Source organism: Bubalus kerabau, chromosome 18 (assembly GCF_029407905.1).
Source record: "Bubalus kerabau isolate K-KA32 ecotype Philippines breed swamp buffalo chromosome 18, PCC_UOA_SB_1v2, whole genome shotgun sequence".
Classification (NCBI taxonomy): domain Eukaryota; kingdom Metazoa; phylum Chordata; class Mammalia; order Artiodactyla; family Bovidae; genus Bubalus; species Bubalus kerabau.
The window spans coordinates 68,711,015-68,717,497 of NC_073641.1; the positions used below are offsets into that span (position 1 = coordinate 68,711,015).

Below are 6,483 nucleotides of genomic sequence, written 5' to 3' on the forward strand. Positions count from 1 at the left end.
CTTGCCTGGAGAGGGCTGCCGTCCGTGGGCTCACAATAAGCTGGACGTGACTGAGTGCCTGAGCACACTCTCAGTGGCTTAAAGCAACATGCTCTCGTTTCATGACAGTCTCTTGGGCTGGGAATCGGGCCTGGCTCTGCTGGGTCCTTCTATGCCATGAGGATGTTCATGAGGCCTTAGCCACCTCCAACTTGCAATGGAGAAGGACCTCACTGGTGGTGGGCAGGGTCAGTTCCTCGGTGGGACTGCCTTCAAGTCCTTGCCACATGGGCCCCTGCAGAACCTGAGGGAGAGGTGGCCAGCAAAACGGAATCACCAGCTTTTGTAACCTAGTCATGGAAGTGACTTTCCCTCAGTGTTGCCGTGTTCTCAGGCTTGAAGTGGTCACGTGAGTGGGGTGGGGAACGGGGGCTGGTTACACAGGACCGTGGGTACCAGGGGGTGGGCATTCTTGGACCATCCTCCAGGATGCTGCCACGGGCCTTAGAGCAGTGCTGTCCATCGGAAATAGGTAAAATAGTGAGAATAAACTGGTACAATTAATTTGAACAATTTATTTAATCAGATGTATCTCAAAATATGATTTCAGGGACTTCCCTGGTGGCCCAGGGATGAAGAATCTGCCTTGCAAGGCAAGAAACGTGGGTTCGCTCCCTTGTTGGGGAACTAGGATCCTGCATACTTTGGAGGAACTAAGCCCTTGGGCCACAGCTAGAGAACCTGTGCACCGAGACCAAAGGTCCTGCCTGATGCAGCAGAGATCCGGGGCGCTGCAGCCAAGACCCAGTGCAGGCAAAGAAATAAACAAGTAAAAATTTTAAAACACGATTTCAGCACGTAATCAGGATCAAGACTGGGGTTAGGACATTTCCCACTCCTCTTGGCTCACTCAGGCACTGAAGTCTGCAGCATCTGTTTGGATTGGCCAAAGCGGCTGCCATGTTGGATGAAGCCTATACCAGGCTTCGTCCAGATGTTCAGCACTTAGTGGGCTGAGGCAGGACCCAGAGACCCAGGAAAGGGTCCTGGGTCCCTGGGTCCTCAGCCCTGAGGAGACCCTCTCTGGGAGAGTTCCCTCTTGACCTCTGCCCCTGGTGCCCATGCCAGCCCCGCCATCATGCACCCACCTGGCAGGCACTCATCTCTCTCTTTCTGTTTCAGACTTTGTGCCTTTGCCCTAATTCCTGCTCTTTGCTTGGTGGAGGTTCCCTTCCTTCCAACTTGGACTCACCTAAGGCCCAAGGAGATCCTAGTGACCTTGGGACCCCCAGAAGAGGGGCTGACCTAATTGCAAACCTGCTTGGATGGTCTGGTCCAATTTACATTTCAAGAAAAGGGCAGGTGGGGTTCTTAGTTAGAACACTGGTGCCTTTGTGATGGAGGTACCAGGATGCTGCGTGTCCAGGACCTATGGACTCTTCCATCTCCCCACTGCAGGAGCCAAGCTCACCTCTTGTGACCAGGGAGAGTCCCTGCTGCCTGCCTGTTGCTCCCAGTTGTCGTGCAGTTTGGCAAATGCTGCCCCAATATTGACTCCATAATGCCCGCCTCGCTGGGAGACCCTAAACGCTCACTTGACTGGAGAATCCTGCAGGTCCCGTAACAAACACCCCGCCCTCCGCCGCGTCTCCCAGAACCCACGCCGTCCTGTTTGCCACTATCCTATGCAGACCCTCTCTTCCTCAATCCCGTCTATACTGACTTTCTCACCAAATTTAAGAGAAGGGTGTAGAATGCAAGCCCTCGGAGCAAAGGGTTCAAAAACGGGCATTTCCTGATCTTTGCACTTTCTGGTCCTAACATGGCCAGGACTTAAGGCCTTTCAAAATCCCAGGAATGGATGACGGCTGCAGAAGGGGCCTCGGGAAATGGACTCTCCCTAAGGCTCCAGATATGTTTTTTGTTTGTTTTTAGTAAAATCATCTTTTATTTGCTTTCTGTTGTAGGCTGTTACTATATGTCACTAAACCAGCAATAGTTCAGTTTGGTTCAGTTCAGTCGCTCAGTTGTGTCTGACTCTGCGACCCCATGGACCATAGCACGCCAGACCTCCCTGTCCATCACCAACTCCTGGAGTTTACTCAAACTCATGTCCATTGAGTCGGTGATGCCATCCAAGCATCTCATCCTCTGTCGTCCCCTTCTTCTCTTGCCTTCAATCTTTCCCAGCATCAGGGTCTTTTCAAATGAGTCAGCTCTTCACATCAGGTGGCCAAAGTATTGGGGTTTCAGCTTCAACATCAGTCCTTCCAATGAACACCCAGGACTGATCTCCTTTAGGATGGACTGGTTGGATCTCTTTGCAGTCCAAGGGACTCTGAGGAGTCTTCTCCAACACCACAGTTCAATAGCATCAATTCTTCAGTGCTCAGCTTTATTTATAGTCCAACTCTCACATCCATACCCAGCAATGGTAATGTTTACAAAATTAAACAAGCTTTCCTCCTTCACCTGTAACTGGAGCTGAGTCCTTGAGTGTCTTCGAAGTATGGGGGCATCTCACTAAGAGCTCCTGTCCTGTCCCCACATATCCAGACAAATGGACACCCCTGGGGACAGGAACCACTGAGGGTCCAGGCTCAGCCTCTGGCCTCAAGGCTCACTCTGTTCACGTCTCTGGCTGGACTTGGGGTTCCACCTTATTTGTTTCTTCTGAGAACCGTCCTTACTTTCTTGTATGTTCACTGTGCATTTATCTATTTACTTGTGGTGATACTGGGTCTTGACTGCTGCACGAGGACTCTCTCTAGGTGCCAAGAGCGGAGGCGACCCTTTAGTGGCTGTGCACAGGCTTCTCACTGCAGGGGCTTCTCCTGTTGCAGAGCATGGACTCCAGAGCTTGGGCTCAGCAGTTGTGGTGTGTGGTCTTACCTGCTACGAGGCATGTGGGATCTTTCCGGACCAGGGATTGAACCTGTGTCCCTTGTGTTGCAAGGCAGATTCTTAACCACTGGGGCACCAAGGAAGTCCCACACTATGCACTTAAACATTAACCAAAGTGAAAGAAAGTGAAGTCACTCGGCTGTGTCCGACTCTTTGTGACCCCATGAACTGTAGCCCGCCAGGGTCCTCTGTGCATGGGATTCTCCAGGCAAGAATACTGGAGTGAGTTGCCATTTCCTTCTCCAGGGGAGCTTCCCAACCCAGGGATCGAACCCTGGTCTCCTGCATTGTAGGCAGACGCTTTTACCGTCTGAGCCACCTGGGAAGTCTAAGCATTAACCCAGTTTAAGCCCCATTTACGAAACCCAGGCTTCATAGGTCCATTGGAATGGGAGGATTTCCCCAGTTATCACTTCTCCCAGACTTTGTCAAGCAGAGAAATGCCAAGTCTGGAATTAGAATCATGTTGCTTCTTGTGGTCCCAGCATCGCCCACACAGTGGCTGTCCCCAGAGAGCTGTGGACCAGATCTGAAGGAGGCCGCCTGCATCGGCACCGGTGGCAGCAAGCGTGTCACCCTGCTCCACCCCAGGTCCTCTTCTTCCGTGGATTGCCGGGATGGCCTCTCAGCCTCCATCCGTTGAACCCGGATCCAGGATTTTACGGCGCTGTGGGTTTAGTTTCACCTCGCTTGCTTGGCCAGCACTCCAGGTTCCTGGCTTTGCCTGTGAGCCTTCCTCCCGTGACATGTGAAGTAGTGCTCCCTCCAGACTCCAGCTGTCTGCAAACCTCATAAGCATTCCAGTCATAGCTCACCCAGCCACCGGCCAACATGTCAGCTGGGGGAGATATTTGCAGAGGTGATTCTTGGGGCACGGTTCTGCCAAGCTTCTAGGCGTCCCAGTTGCATTCTGGCATTGGGATGGAGAAAGACTCAGTAACGTGGACGTGCCACGGGTGGGCACCTCCCATCAGGTGGACATCTCACCGGCGAGAAACACTCTTGGGGGACAGGGTCCAGTGGTTTTGAAACAGAGCAGGTCCTTGCCCCTGCCCTCCAGGCCCTCAGCCTGACTTTTATCTGTGAAAAAACTTCAGCCAAAGAATAAGTTTAATCAGAGACTTGACAACATGCAGAAACAAAATAAAACGGTCAAAGGAGACCAAATGATAATACTGTAGTTGTTAAGCACAGTCAAGGACCCTTAGCTCTTTCTCAAGGGCTGTAGACAATATTCTGAGCCATATCCTGTGAGCTGTCTTATGCCGAAAACTCCACCAGGTGGAAGGAGTTAACTACATGAGCCCAGACTTAGCCACGACGTAAGCTGCCATAATTCTGAGAACTGGCCTTGAAGAAATGGAAATAAACTGACCCTGAAACTGAAGATTAACTGTACCTAAAACCATCAAGCTGACGCTGGTCAGACCACTGACGGCCAATTTTAAGGTGACCGTCAGAGCAGACTGTGCTGTTTCTGTCTGTCGCCTCTGATTGTTTGGGGTGGGGGCTCAGCCTTTGGACAGAAGTCTGCCCTCCCCACCGCCCCCCCACCTGCCAGTTGCCGGCATCTGAAATAAAGCAAGTTTTTCTTTCCATCAACCTGGCCTGTTTATTGGCTTTTGAGCCGTGAGCAGCCGGACCCTGCTTTCCGTAACTCTTTAAATCTACTGGGGGAGACAGGTGCCCACTCCGGGTTCTGTTATCCTGCCCACAGACACTGTGAGAAGGAAAGCAGCCTGGGGTGAGCGTCTGGGGTAACATTGGGGAAAGTTACCCCAGAACCAGAGGCCCTGCGCTGGCCTCTGCTGCGCCCCTGGACACACTTCCACATGGGGAAAGGAGACCGTGACGTCCGTTTCAGGCCGATCATGCTGACCTCTGGAGAACAAGAGTGGTGGTGGCCAGCCTGGCTTGAGCCCTGTGCTCTGCAATTGCCGCCTACTGTTTCTGGAACGTTCCAGGGGAGCCTGGAGACGGGGTTCACTCACCGCTCCCTTCCTGTGACGGCCTCTCCCACTGCTCCTGATTCTGGGATGCTACCTGAGTAGGCAGGGAGGCTCTTTGGAGACCCTCACTCCCAGGGTGGTCCGGTAACGTGAGGGTCCTGCTGAGAGGCCCAGGGCATCTGCCGGCCAGGGTGGGTGGGTGGCCGGGCCCTGGGGCTGTGGGGAAATCCAGCCCTTTCTGAGCAAGAAGAATCCCAGCTTCACCGCTGCTCTGTTGTTCGTTAGTCGCTAAGTCATGTCCGCCTCTTTTGTGACCCCATGGACTGTAGCCTGCCAGGTTGCTCTGTCCATGGGATTCTCTAGGCAAGAACACTGGAGTGGGTTGCCATTTCCTTCTCCAGGGGATCTTCCCAACCTAACAATCGAACTTGCATCTCCTGCATTGCAGGTGGATTCTTTACCACTGAGCCACCAAGGAAGGCCAATGCTATGCCTTAGCCATAGCACTTTAAATATTTTTATTTCTTCCCCACCCTTCTTGTTCACAGGGACTCACTCTGACCACGAATTTCCTTTTTCATTCCTGCCTTCTCATATATATTTTTTAAAAGTAAAAAACTGTAGGGAATATATGGCTTTTCCTCTCTACCAAAATGGAAAAAAAATAAGCAAAAGAAACCACACCAATAGCATGTTAGGAAGCTCAAGTGGGCAGTTTGGGCCCATCTATGTGAACTCTATGCCTCTGGGCCCACGAGGTCCCCCTGCCGAGGCCTCTTTGTTCTGATGGTCCCGCTGGGCCTGCTGAAACGGGGACCCTGACCAGGCCTCTGGGAAGGACAGGAATCTTTTATTGGTACATCTCCTGGTTCCATCCAACATTCATAATTATGGGGAAGGGAAGGAAGCTTCGAAAAAATATGTATATATATCTCTTCCTACAACAAAGAAAGTAAATTACAGGGTCAAGTGTAGACGGATATTTCTGAACAGGTCCTGCCTCTTTGGCTGGTTGATGTGCTATTTGTGGTTGAGAAATGCAGTCTTCTGTTTTTGGTTTGGAATCAGAAGGGCCAATTTCTCCTGCAGTTTCATCTCGCTGGCCGACCCGCCGAATCCTTTGTAGCAACACACCCTCCCCCAGGGCTCTGAGCAGGCCTGGTCTCCAGGGTCATTGGTTCCGGTGGAAATGGTCAGAACCAGGTCCAACTTACCCCTGCAGAGACTCTGATCCGAGGGCAGATTGATTATTACGTGTGTACCACTCGGTGTCTCATTGAGTTCCAGCCTGGACGAGCTTCGGAAAGAAAAAGTGATCAGCAAGGCCCGGAACCACCCGCACGTGTGAACACGGCATTCTGAAGCCGGCGGCCGAGAAAGGGGCGACACTGAGCTTTTCTGTGTCTGGGCCCTGGCCCCCACCTTCCTCCAGTTAAAAGGCTCTCTCTTTCTGTTAACCCATCAGCAGACCTTAGAGCATCTGCTTTGCACCTGGCAGATGGAGCCGAGCGGGGGCTGCACCGTGGCAGCGGGTCGGGGGTGGATAACTAACACAGGGCAATTCTGTGCAGGGCTCCCCTGGTGTCTCAGAGGGTAAAGAATCCGCCTGCGATGCAGGAGAAAGAAAGTCGCTCAGTCCTGTCCAACTCTT

The 6,483-nt window shown here is 52.3% G+C and overlaps 1 non-coding gene across 1 annotated transcript; it reads right to left on the reverse strand.

The window, feature by feature from the left end:
* Positions 1-3,135: 3,135 nt before the first annotated feature.
* On the reverse strand, positions 3,136-3,208 carry TRNAC-ACA (transfer RNA cysteine (anticodon ACA)). Its single transcript has one exon. It is a non-coding gene; the product is annotated as a tRNA-Cys (tRNA).
* Between the last annotated feature and the right edge of the window lie 3,275 nt (positions 3,209-6,483).